Here is a 16,308-nt window from a genome sequence, read left to right on the forward strand (position 1 = left end):
CTGACTCTTCTAATTTTCCCGGAGCTATTCCCAAATTCTTTTCGAAATTTGACGTAAGAATGAATTTCATCAGTCATATGCCTTTGTCCAAGATCTTCCAAATTCTTTCATCGTTGGTTCATCATTTCTATTCTTCTTTGTTCTGCAGTGTCTCAACAATTGGGTGGTATTTCTCCTCATCATTTCTCGGATTTTGAAGATCGAAGAAGAGTTCCTCTTAAATCCTTACCCGTTCTTCCAAGGATGCGTAGTTCAAGTTTGATGCCATCCTCTCATAATTGTTTTCAATTGTGGGAACTCTTTTCACCCATCCAGAGCATTTCATGAGTTGTTTCCATTTCTTTCCTCCAAAGGCCATCATGTCAAACTTCTTCATTCTCAGTGGGTAGCTATCGTTCTCCAAATCTTACCGGTGAATCATTCAAATATCCTCTAATCAGTTCATGTTCTATTCCTTCCATGTTCAACCAGAGGGCTGTCCGAATTCTTCCTCTCTCAACTTGTTTTAACCGGAGTGGTTTTGAATTCTATCTGGTCCATTAAACTCTTGATTCATGTCTTTGCAACCTTCAAGTTCTCGTAATGCTCCTTGTTCCTCTTTTCTAACGGGTTTGTTTGCAATCAAGTTCATCTCTGTTGTACTCTTTCTTTTAAATTGCTCAACCTCTCAAGGTTCCTGGTTTCACTCGTTTGTCAAAGAAGCAACTTAGCTTTACCTCTTTTCTTCCTCTTCTGTTTCTCTCCGGTGCCATCCTAGATCTCGGGACGAGATCCTCTCATAGTGGTGGAGTGTTGTAACGCCCCGGATACAACTTTCCATATTCATAACTCCAACTCTCGCCTTTTCCGGAGATGCGATATGATATTTCCTTCGTGGTCGGGTTTTTGTTTTCATTGTGCATTTTGTTCATGTCATGCATCTCATCTCATAGCATCATCCGCATTGCATCGGCACTCGTTGCCGTCATTGTTTTTTTTAACTTGCATCCGCTCGTAGTTGTCGCGTCCCCCTTGCTTTTGTTGACCATTCCGAGACCAACCTTGTTTTTTCATTTTCCCTCTTGCCTAAACCGGAGTCTCTTTGCACATCGCATCGACCCCTCGCCCGTGTCCGAAACTCCCCCTGACCCGAATCGGACTATCGTTACCGTTGGATCCGGATCATTCCCAAACATCTATAAAACATCACCGTTTTCTTATTTGGACTCCCTACCTTTTTTTCACGACCATCCGATTAAGATCGGGGGGACTAGATGCACCTAACCAAAATTCACCTACTATATAATCAGCCTACCTAACCCTAGAACCTAGTCGTCCCATCCATTCCATTCCCGCAGCCGCCGCCGCCACTCTCTGGCATCTCCTCGGGATCTCCTCCCGGTCCAATCTCCCCAACCACCTTCCTTGTTTTCCGTCGACGCCCAATCCTCAGCCTCTAGTGCCATCGCCCGAGCCAATGAGAGTTCGGCCCCAGCCTCCACCTCTCCTGCAGCCCCACGCCTGCAGCCTCTCGTCCCGTAGCACGCCCCTCCTCATAGCCCCACGCCAGGAGCTCCTTCCCTTTGCTCGCTTCGACCCCGGGTCGCCAGAGACACCAGGGGATCTCCTCTGCCTTGCCCCGTTCGCCCACAAGTTTCGCAGCGCCACCGGAGCTCCCTCCGCCGATAAGAACCACCTGCAGATGAGCCCCATGTTGCTCCTTCCTTCCCCTCCCCTGCTTTCTATTCCCTCCTCTCACATCTCTCTCTCTCTCTCTGAACCAGGAACCCCATGGATGGTCGCGTCCTCGTCGTGCGCGTCGTCACCCGTTCGTCCCTGCCGGCAGCCGCGCTGCTCCCCTTCCTCGTCGTCCCTCCAACCGGAGCCCCGCCGTCGTCAGAGTCCGACGCCAAGCCATCGCCCCGCCAAGTCCCTCGTCCTCCTCTGCTACGAGCAGGAGGACAAGACGCCCCGATCTGCGCCTACCCTTGCCGGATTTGGACCCCGGCGCCTCCCCGTGCTCCGTTCCGCCCGGTTCCCGCCGATTCCGTCGCCAGGACCCCCTGCGTCTTCCTCTCCATTGCCATGGTCCCCCTGCTGCTTGTGTTCTTCAGAAACGAGAGCAACAGCTCGCTCGTTCCGAGCGCGTTGACCACGCCCTGCCTCGCTTTGATCTGCCTCCGAGGCCCAGCGCTGCGCCAAGCCAACCTCCCCAATCCGGCCTACTTCGGCCTCCTCCACCGACTGGCCCATGAGGCCTGGTGAGCAGCCCCCGCCCCCTGTGCACTGTTGGGCTAGCTTGCAGATTCAGCCCGCATGTGTTTTTCCTGTTCTGGACGTTGTGCTAATTATCCAGGGAACTGCAGCTTTGCAGAAAACCCCTTGCACTTCATGCTTATAATAACTCCTCAACCGTGCATCGGATTAAAATGTTTTAAATAGGTAAAATGCTTAGAATTTCATCTAGTTTCATAATATGCAACTTTCATCCGTGTTTAAAAATTTTAAAATGTTGTTTGTTTAGATTTGTTTAAATGCCATGTTAAAATGATTTATTTCATAACTAAATAACCGTAGCTCGGTTTTAAATAAACTTTATATGTAAATGGGGTGGAAAAATGCCAAGTTTAACTTGGTGCACTTTATTTTTCATGTTTAACAACAATAAAATATGTTTTAGGGCAGAACAGTACCAAATTCATAATTTGCATATGAGGATTTTCCCGGAATTGTTGTTTGTTGTTCCGGCCTCATTTAAACTTGCCTAGGTAGGTAGTTTAATTATGCTTCACCTCTTGCCATGTTTAACAACATTTAACATTGCTTGGTAGCTTAAACGAGATTAAACTAAATATGTCAATGTGGTGTTTTGTCAATATGCAACTCGTTGCATATTGAGCTCCACTTAACTTGTAGTATTGTTTGTTGCACTTTGCCATGCCATGCCTCATTAAACCGGTCATGCATCATACTTGTTTATGCATCATGCCATGTTTATGCTTGTGCATTTAGCATGTTATTTGTTTCTTTCCGGTGTTGCTTCCTAGTTCCGGTAATGTTGCGATTGTGAGGATTCGTTCGACTACTCCCGTTCGTCTTCTTCATGGACTTGTTCTTCTTCCTAGCGGGGTTTTAGGCAAGATGACCGTCACCCTGGATCTCACTCCTATCATTGCTATGCTAGTTGCTTCGTTCTATCGCTTTGCTGCGCTACCTATCATTTGATCTTCAAGCCTCCCAAATTGCCATGTCAGCCTCTAACCTTATTCACCCTTCCTAGCAAACCATTGCTTGGCTATGTTACCGCTTTGCTCAGCCCCTCTTATAGCGTTGCTAGTTGCAGGTGAAGTTGAAGATTGCTCCATGGTGGACAAGATTATGTTGGGATATCACAATATCTCTTATTTTATTAATGCATCTATATACTTGGTAAAGGGTGGAAGACTCGGCCTTATGCCTGGTGTTTTGTTCCACTCTTGCCGCCCTAGTTTCCGTCATACCGATGTTATCTTCCCGGATTTTGCGTTCCTTACGCGGTTGGGTGATTTATGGGACCCCCTTGACAGTTCGCTTTGAATAAAACTCCTCCAGCAAGGCCCAACGTTGGTTTTACCATTTGCCTCACCTAGCCCTTTTTCCCTTGGGTTTCCGGAGCCTGAGGGTCATCTTTATTTTACCCCCCCCAGGCCAGTGCTCCTCCGAGTGTTGGTCCAACCTGAGCGATGTCCGGCGCCCCCTGGGCAACCAGGGTCTATGCCAACCCGACGTCTGGCTCATCTGGTGTGCCCTGAGAACGAGATATGTGCAGCTCCTATCGGGATTTGTCGGCACATCGGACGGCTTTGCTGGTCTTGTTTTACCATTGTCGAAATGTCTTGTAAACCGGGATTCCGAGACTGATCGGGTCTTCCTGGGAGAAGTTATATCCTTCGTTGATCGCGAGAGCTTATCATGGGCTCAGTTGGGACACCCCTGTAGGGTATAAAATTTCGAAGGCCATGCCCATGGTTATGTGGTAGATGGGAATTTGTTAATGTCCGGTTGTAGATAACTTGACACCATATCCAAATTAAAACGCATCAACCGTGTGTGTAGCCGTGATGATCTCTTCTCGGCGGAGTCCGGGAAGTGAACACGGTCTTTGGGTTATGTTTGACGTAAGTAGGAGTTCAGGATCACCTCTTGATCATTGCTAGCTTCAGGACCGTTCCTTTGCTTCTCTTCTCGCTCTTATTTGCGTATGTTAGCCACCATACTTGCTTAGTCGCTGCTGCAACCTCACCACTTATCCTTTCCATACCCTTTTAGCTTTGCTAGTCTTGATACCCATGGTAATGGGATTGATGAGTCCTCGTGGCTCACAGATTACTACAACAACAGTTGCAGGTACAGGTTTTGCGATGGTCATGACGCGAGAGCGATGATTGCTTGTTTTGGAGTTCTTCTTCTGCTTCTTCTTCAATCAGGGAATAGGTTCCAGGTCGGCAGCCTGGGCTAGTAGGGTGGATGTCGTTTGAGTTTCTGTTTATGTTTCATCCGTAGTCGGATGATGCTCTAATGTATTGTGATGTTGTATTCGTGTGGCATTGTATGCCTCTTGTATGTATCCCCATCTATTATGTAATGTTGATGTAATGATATCCACCTTGCAAAAGCGTTTCAATATGCGGTTCTATCCTTGGTGGGACCTTCGAGTCTCTTTAGGATAGTATCGCATATTGGGCGTGACAAGTGGGATGGCAGATCTGAAGCTGCAAACCGCGCAAAGGGTAGTTAGCAACCGATGTTTGCTTTGAAATAACAACTAAGATTTGGTATGGACAAGAAAGTACGGTCAACAAGTGACAAAGAAATGCAATTATGATGTCTCTCTATTTGTCGCGACATGCATTTGGAAACTCAAGTGGGACCTTTAGCTAACCAACTAAATGTGTCGGTTAACTAATATCAGTATCATATCACAATCATATTTGAACAACTAAGCTTTCTAATTCTGAGTGTTGTGTTGTTTAGCTTGAAGGGTGGAGTAATGCCGGTACGACAGAAAGCACCTACGCAGATCATAGTAGAGTAGATAAAAGGGGAAAACCCTAAGCATCAAGAGAAAAATCAGGAAAGTGAAACTAGCTAGACCAGTGGGTGGCGCACATGCTTTTCGAAACAAATATAGGAACATTAGGTGACCAATTAAACGTTCTCTGTTTTAGTGATATGAGCATCATATCAGATTTGTATTTCAACATGTAAGCTTTGGGTTGAGGTCTTGAGGAGCAGTGCTAGCACGACACGAAGCACCTACGATGATGGTAGTGAATATAAAGGGGGGAAACCATAAGCTTTACGAGTATAGTGCCCGTGCCATGGCGGATCTGAAGGTGCAAACCGGACAAAGCTACTTCGCAACCAATGTTTGCTTTCAACTAGCCACTACGATTTGGTACGGACAAGAAAAGTACAGTAAACAAATTACGATCTATTTTCCGGGTGAGATCAATAACTTAAGCACATATGGAAGAGTACCACCTCTGTTGCGACGCCGTGTAGGCCTATGCTGATACGTTGAGGGTGCTGAGGGTGCGATGGCTGTCGGCGGCGGGGAAGAAGACTTTAGATGGCAGACGGCCGGGTCGGAGGATATATCCTGTTGCTGTGGACGAGGCGGTCGTAGGAGCGGCAATGGCAAGGTGGACGACGATGTCGATGAAGCGAGAGGAGGCGATGAAAGGATCCTGGTCCAACACCGTGGATGAGAGACGTCCATCTCTTGTAGTGGACGACAGGGTAGGGGTAGCGGCTCCGACAAGGTGGAGGATGGGGTGGCGGACGGAGGAGGCTGGCCGCAGTGCGGAGGTTGTCGTGCCGCCGACGGTGTATGAATGGGGAAATGGAGGGGAGGGGGATCTCAAACTTTGGGATGCGCTTCTCTGAAATGGGGGAAAGTTACGAACTTATCCCCCATTTAAAATTTTGGACATCGCGTCGGTTGGGGATAGGACGGTAATCTCGCATCTCCCAAATATTTGTCGGTAACTATTTCGGGCGAGGAGAGGGTGTTTTGCCGCCCATGGTTGGCACCCACGGTGTATGAACGGGGCTGACAGGTAGGGCGGTTGTGTCACGTCTGATGGAAGTTACACATCTGCCCCTATTTAAAATATTAGCCGACGTCGATTTCGGACAAGGAGAGTTTGTTTTGCCGCCCACCGTGTATGAATGGGGAAATGGAGGAAGAGACACATGTCTTTCGGACGAGCTTGAATCAAATGTGTTTTGCCGCCCAGGTTTGGCGCCCATCATGTCTGAATGGGCTCAGAGGCCGCCATGTCACGTCTGATTGAAGTTACTAGTCTACCCCTATCGACAGCAGTGTAAATCCGGTCGATAAGGATGTACTCAGTGTCAGGGGTAGACAGTAATTTCCATCTCGCAAACACTTGCTTCGGGCAGCCCACGAATTATAGTGGGTGTTTAGCCGCTTCGTTCAAAACTTGGGAGAATTAGCATTCACGTTTGCCCTGGGACCTGGCAAACTAAATTCAAATCCAATTTGTATTCGATTACAAATATCCACAGATAATTATACGTTTTGTTATTTATTTCTTCAACACCACAACAAAGATTTATTACACCTTTATATATGATTATGATTTAGAAATGTCGTGATCTTCGAATTTAGTAGGTTGGATACACTCTGATTCAAACAGTTATTTCATCCAATACAATATGCTCACACGAAAAACAGTTCACCTTATGTCAATCATACAAGTACTAAGGATTACCTCACCTAAAAAATTCGGATCATTACAACACATGGACAACATGGAATTTCGTACAACATAGGGGGTCTTGCAACATAATCCATTCAGAGACATGACACAACATGCAAGTACAATAATCTAATGACAACTTCAACTGGTATCTAAAGAAGAACAGGGATTACCTTGGGCTTCAGATAGCAGAAACAGCAGGACCTCCTCCGTCTTCAAATGCAACATTCTTACTTCCTCCAATTCTTGGGTTGCTTGCATAATGTGTGCCGCTAATTCCGTAATTTCTAGCCTCAAGATAAAGATTAACTCATTCATGGCAGCCACACCATCTCTTTCTGCCTCTAGTAGAGCCTCAAGCACTATAATATCTGTGCTCAGACTGCTCTCTGGCGGTGTTGCCTCTGAACTGCTACCATCTGGTAACATGGATGGCGCACTGCTTCCACAAATAGATTCTGGGGTTGTACAATGTGTCCTAGTGTGAACGGCATCCTGAAAGGTTTCCGCTGGACATAAGTAAGAGATAGTTATCGTATGATCCAGGCAGTAAGCTTACATGGTAAACGACGAACGGATTATTGTCGAGCATGGCAAACTATATTTGAATGGTTCGAAGCAGCATCAGCCGAAAAGAAATTAAAATGGTAACATGAAACTAGGGATGTAAGTGGCAAATAAATGACATCCGCCAGTCCCATCTAGTTAGTTTTTGCTACCTCCCTAGTTCATTTTCCTCAAAAAACAAAAACTCTTCTGAACTATCATACCACTAGTGGACTTTAATCGGGATTAAACAGGACCCAGTTGACATCCCTAGTTGAAAGGGAGTGTACAACCGCTATATTTAAGTTGCCAAGGCATCTAAGCAGTTGAAATAATCTGAGAAAGCACTTAACAGTGTGGCCTCATATAAACTACGAAGACAGTCTTGTGATGAAGTTGAGAGGAAAAGTTAAGGACTCAAATGAAATAGGCATGCATTTCTTTACGATAGTACAGCAGGCACTGCTGACATATTGGCCAACTCAGGTATAGCATAACAACAAACAAGCATTCGAATCAAGCAATACAGCAAAGCAGACAACTGAACTATTTGTAATTCGATAGGATTACACATTGAGGGCACAAGCCAAGAAAGCAGCCCACTCGCATTACATTTCACATGTACTAAAACACATTGGCTTACCATATGTTGTTGTGAAGCCTAGCTGCTGTTGCAATGTTCTTTGAAAATATCGTCGGCATCCCGTGGTTGCAAATCTAGTTGTTGTAGTTTACTCTGCACCATCTATTTAGGTAAAATTAATTTTAATCGCATGCACTGGTCCGAATTGATCATCAATGGTTCATCTAAACTAATGAAAGAAGGGTGTGTGCATACACGACAATATATCTACTTCCCTATATTTTTATGCTTGTTTGAGGTGCCGGCCCCAAAAGAACAAATATTTTGCTTGATGGGGTTGGCAGCTCCATAATTAATAGAAGCATCAAATTAGTCATGCAACTTGGGAAGATCAAGAACACACAAACAAGTAAGGAACAGAGGCTCGGAGCAGTGATGTAATAGCTAGCATCAGAAAATGTAGGGTAAAACGAACAAAAAGCAGCGGAACCACATGCTAGTTTGCTGATGTGTAATTAAGCATAGAGAACATTAACCAGTCTGATGGAACCAACAGGTGGCATCAGAACAAAACTAAAGCATATTAACTATACTAGTATGTATGCACGTGCAATGCACGTCTTAAAAGAATGGAGTGATTTTGGAGTGTGACTCGAAAAAAGTACAATGGAGTGATTTTGATAAATGGAATTCCACCCATAATTGTTTTTAATATTCACATAAAAAATTGTACATTCACATCTAAAATACTGGAGGTTCATTAAAAAATTGTATGTTACTCTATTATTTTTTCTTCCCATTCTCCTCCCAAACCTTCTTATCTGGGCTCAAGTCGTCATGCGCTCAAGCAGTAATATAGCCCATGAGGCATCGCATATGGGCCTTTTTTTCCTGGAAGGGCCACGTGAATATTCTAGAACACAGCAGAGGTAACAACAGTCTACTGTTCATGGTGAATCCGGATGATCTTAGCCCTTGGATTCCAGAGACCAACGGTTATGATTGATGCTCTAGATCCATCTCAAAACTGGTACACTATATAGTATATATATATATACTAGTATGTATGCACGTGCAATGCACGTTTTAACTTTATGGGGTGAGTTTTGGTAGGGAAAAACATAGACTTATTGATTGATTCAAAGCAAAAAATTCTTGATTTATAGATGCTGAAATAAATTATATTATAAAGAAAGTACGAATTAATATATGCAATCCCCACAATTTGTTATTAAAGAATCCTGCAAAAAATGTTAATAAAGAAAATAATTAAAAATGAATTTAACTTTACTTTATGTTTCTCCCTCAAAACCATTTTTTGGGCTCAACTCGTTGCCAACCTCAAGCTACAACATGTCTGGCCCAAGAGGAATCAGTTTGGGCCACATCTCTTGAGAAGTGTCAGGCGGTTCATTCTAGAACCTGATGGATGCAACAACCATGCACTGTTCACTGCGAATCCCACTATTTTCAGCCGTTGGATCTAGGACATAAATGTTTAGGATTGATGGCCCGCTCCTATTCAAAACTCGTACACTATATAGTAGTATAGATAAAGTACAGATATAGATATAGATGTGCACTGGTATGTAATTTAGCACATGTAACATGTTCACTGCCAGAAGTATGGCCCTACAGGTGCAAGCAGAATAACGCGTCTCATGAAAAACTGAATGATGCCTTGAAGAAATTCAAAGGTGCGGTTCTTATGCTAGGAAAGTGAACGTAGGCGCCGGCCGTTGGATGATAGTATCTGATTCTCGGCGGCGTATGGGTATTGTTGTCATACTTGATAGCTAAGGATCGTCGATGGTGCTCGTATTGCGGTTGAGTTTGGGCCGGCTGTCACCGTCGCTGAAGCGGCTCTGGTGCTACGGTTGCAGCGCCTGTCGACATACAAGAAAGCTCATCTGTGGTAAGTGAACAGTTGCACGAGAAAGAGAAAAACCGAAGGAGTACAAATCGAAATAACCTGATGAGGCTGCGGTGTCGGTAAAGTAGGGCCGGTGGAGTTGAATATGGCGTCCGTGGAGCGGGTCCAGTGTAGTGGACGAAGGCTTCGGCGGGCGCATTGTACATTGCTTTCGGTGAGGCGGATCTGTTGCCGAGGACGAGGGCTTGTATGAAGGGCCAGCGAAGGGGCAGACGAGGGAGTCAGTGAAGTGCCTACGCTGTGGTGGACGAGGGTGCCGGTTAAGCAGATCTGGTGCGGTGGACCATGATGGCGGTCAAGGAGATCTGGAGCGATGGACAAGCCAGTCATTGAAGCGGCTCCAGTGAAGTGGTGAGTTGGCAGTTGGGGGTTCCAAGGTGCGAAAGGTAGATCCGGCGGGGTGTGAGGTCCACCGCTGCGGCGGAGGACTAGATTCGGCGGCTTGCCATGGTTGGGGGGTCGGGGAGGGGAAGGGGAGGGGCTCTGGGGAAGAATGTTGGGGGCAAAGAGGGGAAAACAATGGAGTTACCAAAGCAGCCCTTTTCCGTTCATGTGGCAGGGGTAAAACAGGAATATCGCAGGGCTAAACTTTCGGGCGCGTGATATTTCGATGTGAGCGGGAAGTTTGAAAGCTTTTGGCGCCTAAAATTATAAGTATTCTGCTCTCGTACGGCCGACTATGATATCATGGCCGACAATTTGTTTGTTTTGCACGCAAAAAAAGTGCAAGTTTTGAAAATCAATGTCTCCAACTCGAAACTTAGATTGTCCATTCAATTCAAATATGGATCATTGAGCTACTACAAGCAAATACCATCATACGGTCCAATTCAAACGAAATTCCAAATATGTTTATCCTAAATATGATGACAAAAGCAAAAAATGTGTATGTGTATGAATAAAGTGAATGATTATAAAGTTTAAACATGCCCGTATGTGTATATCTCTAGGTTTGATATATGAATTTGAAATCACGAAATTCTGGCTTAAAAAATGTACCTCCGTTTAAATGAATTACAAAAGCTAATGATGGAGTCGAATTCCAAAATTCCAATCTTAGGTTTGTAATTCTGGTACATCAAGGTATATCACGCATATTCAAAAGTATCGTTATCTCATAGTACAAACTATGAAACAAATTGATCAACCATGAGTGCACTATATCTCAATTACGCTAAAGTCCCTCAAATACAGACACCTCACTCTTTATTTGAAGTCACCCCCCCCCCCCACACCACACACACACACACACACATATAGAGAAGTCGTTCTCTCCCCCAGACACCAACACACGAGCACAGCACATTAACACCCCTCTCTCTTGTAAAGTCCGGACCCCAACATAGGTCTCTATCACTTTGTCTCCCGAGCATGCACACATCACTCTCTAGGTCTCCTGCTATCTCCATGTCACAAGTGGTCTCTCTACTAGGTTTACATCATAAGTGGTCTCTCTACTCCACATACACTCTCTCCCTGTCACACACAAACGCGTGCACAAACACACACAGACACGCACAAACACCCATTTATCTGGATCCTCATCTCTCCCCATGTCCGCATGTGTATCTCACACACACACTCTCTAATTATGTATATGTGTCTCCACGTTACACAACACAAAGCCCCATCTACATGTCTCTCTCTATCCTCCACACACATAGACATAAAGAATCTGTTATCATTGCCTCAGTCTCTAACATATCGCACACGCACACTGTCTCTCTCTCTCTCTCTCTCGCAAACACGCTCAACAAGGGTTTCCCCGTGAATAACTTACCGTCTACTCATCAACAGTCGTGGCAGTACGGCAAACACGAGATGTGAAAAAGAATAAACCTACACGTGCTTAGACCACCTAGTAGGACTAGAGCAAGCCAAAAAGCGCGCCACCGTCACCCCCTCCTTGTCGACGATGGGAAAATCTTTGTTTTACACAGTCGAGAAGTCATTGTGCTAAGGCCCCACATGTCGAGGCGTTGAATAGAATGTAGATGCTAGTTTACGGAAGCAAGTATCGATAATACATTTGTATCTCCATACTTATATTTCTTCTTTTATAAAAAACCGAGTTGGTGATGATGGTACATGTGCCATATTGCAATATAGACCATCTGATCTATATCTGACAGATGGAAATTAAACTAAAAGATACCCGCACCCCTCTCCACATTTGCAGACAAGGCCTTCCCTCATTCATCCTTATCTCCAACAAACCTCATTGTTGAGCAATTAAGAAAGGAAACCTCTGGAACAAACTGGCCTAGTGGCCGTTGCCGGCGTCATCAATCCCCATGCCTCCGCTCAGTCCGACCACCAACCACCACCACACCCAACTCCTCTTCACCTTATCTCATGTTTCTCGAGATATCATTAGTTTTTACACATGGGATTACTCCCGCAAGGGTCAATCACAACAAGTGTTTTTATTAAAAAATGCATCTTGATGTTCCGTTAATGCACGGATCTTGCTAGTACTCCTACACAAGACTAAGTTGGTGATGCTGGTGTGTCTGCCATCCGTGTTTCTGACCATTAGATCTACATCTAACGATTGTGAGGTAAGTTGTTGCCTTTTCTCACCAACATCCCACTTGTCTACCAATTTACAGAAAAACCCATAATTAGTATCTTAAAACCAACCACATCCCTCCCTGACCTCACCAAAACAGCCCAAGGAATATATTATAATTGAAAAATAATATACATATGTATATCAAAATTAGGGTCTTTTGTACCAAGTTTGTGAATAAGTATTATTCTAATAATGATTCGTTGCAACGGACATGAACATTGCTAGTATTTCTAACCATGTATTTTTTTCTAGTATTCCATAGTTTCGAGTTTTCCATCAAGATATTAGTCACTCATGGTTGATATTTACTTTCAATCATGTACAAATATGCACTATGTAACTAGCCTTGCTTATTGGCTTCCAAAGCTTAACTTTCACTCCTACTTACAATATGTAGAGTATTTAACAAAAAACTACCACTTTCAACCAGCCCTAGGAAGAATCTATTGTACAAAAAATAGCAAAAACACACCCAAAATTTCTTAATCCACGCCAAAAACTACTACCTAGGACTCCTACCGATTAGGTTCGTTTAAACCCATTTATGACAGGGTTGGCCCACACGTCCGTGGTGACGAGGCAGCTTAAACCAACACATTTTGTTTGACCGTTGACACGAGGGACCCACATCTGACCTTCTATCATGTTATTCCCCCTCAAATCATTATTTTTCCTAAACATTACTTCAAACAGTACTGATGCGTGCTCGTCGGTGGCGTCGGTGATAAGCGAGTTGGCCGCCGCTTCACCGGACGGGCCGGACGCTGCGCTGGCCTCCGCACGGGTTGGCAGGCTGGCTCGAGCGTGACTCATGAGCGAGCAAGACGCCGCGCTGGCCTTCGCTCGAGCCAGATGGCCGGCCTGAGCGCGGCGTGCGCGAGCAAGCTGCCGCACTGCCATGCCAATCTAGCTAGCAAACCTTGCATACAAGCAGCTGGATGGAGCTATCTTGGCTAGCTAGCGGCCGCGAGCGTCGGGCGGAGCTAGCATCCGGGCTGCCGCAACATGGGCTCCGCACCGCCGGAGGTTTTGACCTTGCCTTTTGCCGGTGGCGGTAGCTGCGTCCCATGGACGAGGATGACTAGGTGGACGGGCCGGAGGTAGGAGGTCACTCGAGGATTTTGGTTGGTAAGAGCATGTACAATGGTTGATAAGGTAGTCTTATCTTAAGTCTGCCACGTATGCAAGTGGTAGTAGTTTCTTGGCATTTTAGTGGTTTCTTGCATTATTAGGGGTTTCTTGTAAGGAACAATGTACGTACTACTAGCGACAAAAGGCGATTCTAGGCTGCGTTGTACTCCAACGAGTACTACTAGTGGTCGCGGGAGTGTATACCTCGTTTTGTGGGTTCGATCCCGGCCGAACGCACGGTGGCCTTTTTTAAAAAAATAGTACTAGTACTACACTTCGCTGCGAGCCAATATTTTACATGGGTAGTTTGAGTTTTGAAGTCAAACGGACGTGCGGCCCCACGATCTGGGTGCACTGGACAGCCTAGCCACGTGAACGGTTTTCCTTCCCAGCATCCCGTGGCTCGCGTGCTCGCCCTAGCCGCACCTCGCTTACAGCTTCCTCATCAGCTAGTAGTAGCATATTTAAACTAGCGCCTCCCAATTAAGCCCGAGGAGCCGGAAAAGCCTGGCGGGGCATTGGGAACTATGCAATATGGCTCTGTACTCTATGTAAAGTGTTGTACTACTAGTACTCTGTATGCATGGACTTCACTCCATTATCGGCTCTACTATAAAAGAAATTCCTCTTGACGTGTTTTTTTTGAAACGGAGGCAAAAGCTTTGTTTCATCTCATTCATAAAGAAGGAACTACTAACAAAGTTCGACGAGATCCATTACACCTCCACAAATGGAAGCGAAAAGCCTAGTCTTGCTGTATCAAATAACTCAAATGTTCTGCCCCTGCAGACCACAGTAACCGTCGCTGATAAACAGGCTGCTACTATGTGCGTGAGAGGAGCGGCTGAGTAGGCCAGCTACTCCTACGTGAGAGGAGCGGCTGAATATAACATCAAGAGTACCCACTAGGCCACTACGCAGGTGTACTCCCCCTGCATTGATAGTACAGCGATGGTTCTACAGAATAGTAGTACCCTCCACTTCCAACTGTAGCTCCTTGGCCCTGAGATTCAAGAGTTCAAAACTGGTGCACTATACTAGACTAGACTAGACTAGAAGTACAGTACATCGCACTAATACTCATAGTTGAGAAAATTATTACTGGTACTGCTACAGTACGAGTACGTACTCCTCCGTCACATAATGTAAGACATTTTTTTGACACTAGTTGGTGTGTACAAAAAATGGCAAAAACATACCCAAAATTTCTTAATCCACGCCAAAAACTACTACCTAGTGCCAAAAATTTCTTACTAGTGCTATTATTTACAGTATAATGCAATCCCATAACATTCCATAATGCTAGTACTAGTAGTAAATAATAGCCTCACCCCTTCGTTGAGGAACGATCTACAGTTGGAAGGGACGAGGCCCTACGGTCACTACGCTCTTATCTCCTCCTCGCCAGTTCTCCTCCCCCCAAAGAGAAGGCAGTTTGTCACTGCTCCCATGGATTCGCCAGGCGGTTCTCCTCCTCGTCGGGGCTGGGAGACCTTGGACGATGATCCTCTGGGAGAAATCGCACGCCGCTCCAACGTCCTCACCACCGCAAGACTCAGTGCTTCCTGCACCAACTTTTTCAAGACGCTGCTTAAACAGGTTTGGGAAAAGGCCATGCTTGTTGGTCTTCCATGCGTCCTCGAGGAGAAGGTTCTTCTATGGGACAATCCTTCGAACAGTCCACCACTCCCTGGCCATGGTTGCACGTTGACTCCGATAGAGTTGCCGACGTTGAGAGGTAGTCGGATTTTGTCCGATGAGTAGGTCAGTAATGGAGTTTGATCATGTAGTACTTAGTTATTCCATTTCCATCCCGTAATTTCTCCGTTGCCCACCCTCTTATATATAGGTCTAGGTCGGTGCCAACGAAGATTGGCTTGCATACCTCCGGCCGGATACGACCATCATTTTGCACAACATCCACAACAGTGCGGCCGTTCCGATAGACCCCTTCTCCACCATTGGGATCGGCCTTCCAGACTAGCTGGGCTTGAATACGTATGATGATGCCTACATGAGATTGAAGAAGATAGCAGTTGCGGACCGGCCGACAAAGCGACGCGGCTTCGACGATTACTATCTCATCGCGGTGTTCGACATAAGGATTGCCATCAATGCAAGACGCAGTAACGGCAGAGGCTGGCGCATGTTGGCGGCGGCAGATTTGTACCCCTACACATTCAAAGACGTTGTGCGCCATCTAGGCCGCATCTTCGCGGTGACAAGCCAGGGGACTTGTTTCATCTGGTTGCCATCCTACGGTACGGGAGATTACAAACGGAATGCACAAACCATCATTTGCATCCCTATGTACTCCATTATTTTGCAGGGACCAGTCATCCCCCGATCAAAATAAGATCGCCGATCCTGGATGTGCATTTGCATCCGCGATTCGGTCTAACCTGGAACCTTGTAGCTGACTTTGGCATATTGGGATCAACTATCTTAGCAGTCGTTACCCATGGTACCACTGATGTGCAACATGGTCACACAATCTACCACGATTGGACCGTCACCATCTACCCAGGTATTCCATTTTTTAACCCTCTCGCCTTCTCTTTCATTGTTGTACTAGTAGTATACTTAGTACTACTAGTAGGAGTACTTTTTACCTTGGAGGACGCGTATAGCTAGCTGGGCCCTTGAAGACTTGAACCCACTAGCTGCCACCATTTTTGTTTTTCCATGTCTTGCTATCTCATCCATGTAGCCAAGAGTGGCTATATATAATAAGTCGGTTATTTTACTTCCTCTATACCGGAGTAGTACTATTTGCTGCACAGTATTACTGACC

The sequence above is a fragment of the Triticum aestivum genome, chromosome 7B (genome assembly GCF_018294505.1).
Source record: "Triticum aestivum cultivar Chinese Spring chromosome 7B, IWGSC CS RefSeq v2.1, whole genome shotgun sequence".
Lineage (NCBI taxonomy): Eukaryota > Viridiplantae > Streptophyta > Magnoliopsida > Poales > Poaceae > Triticum > Triticum aestivum.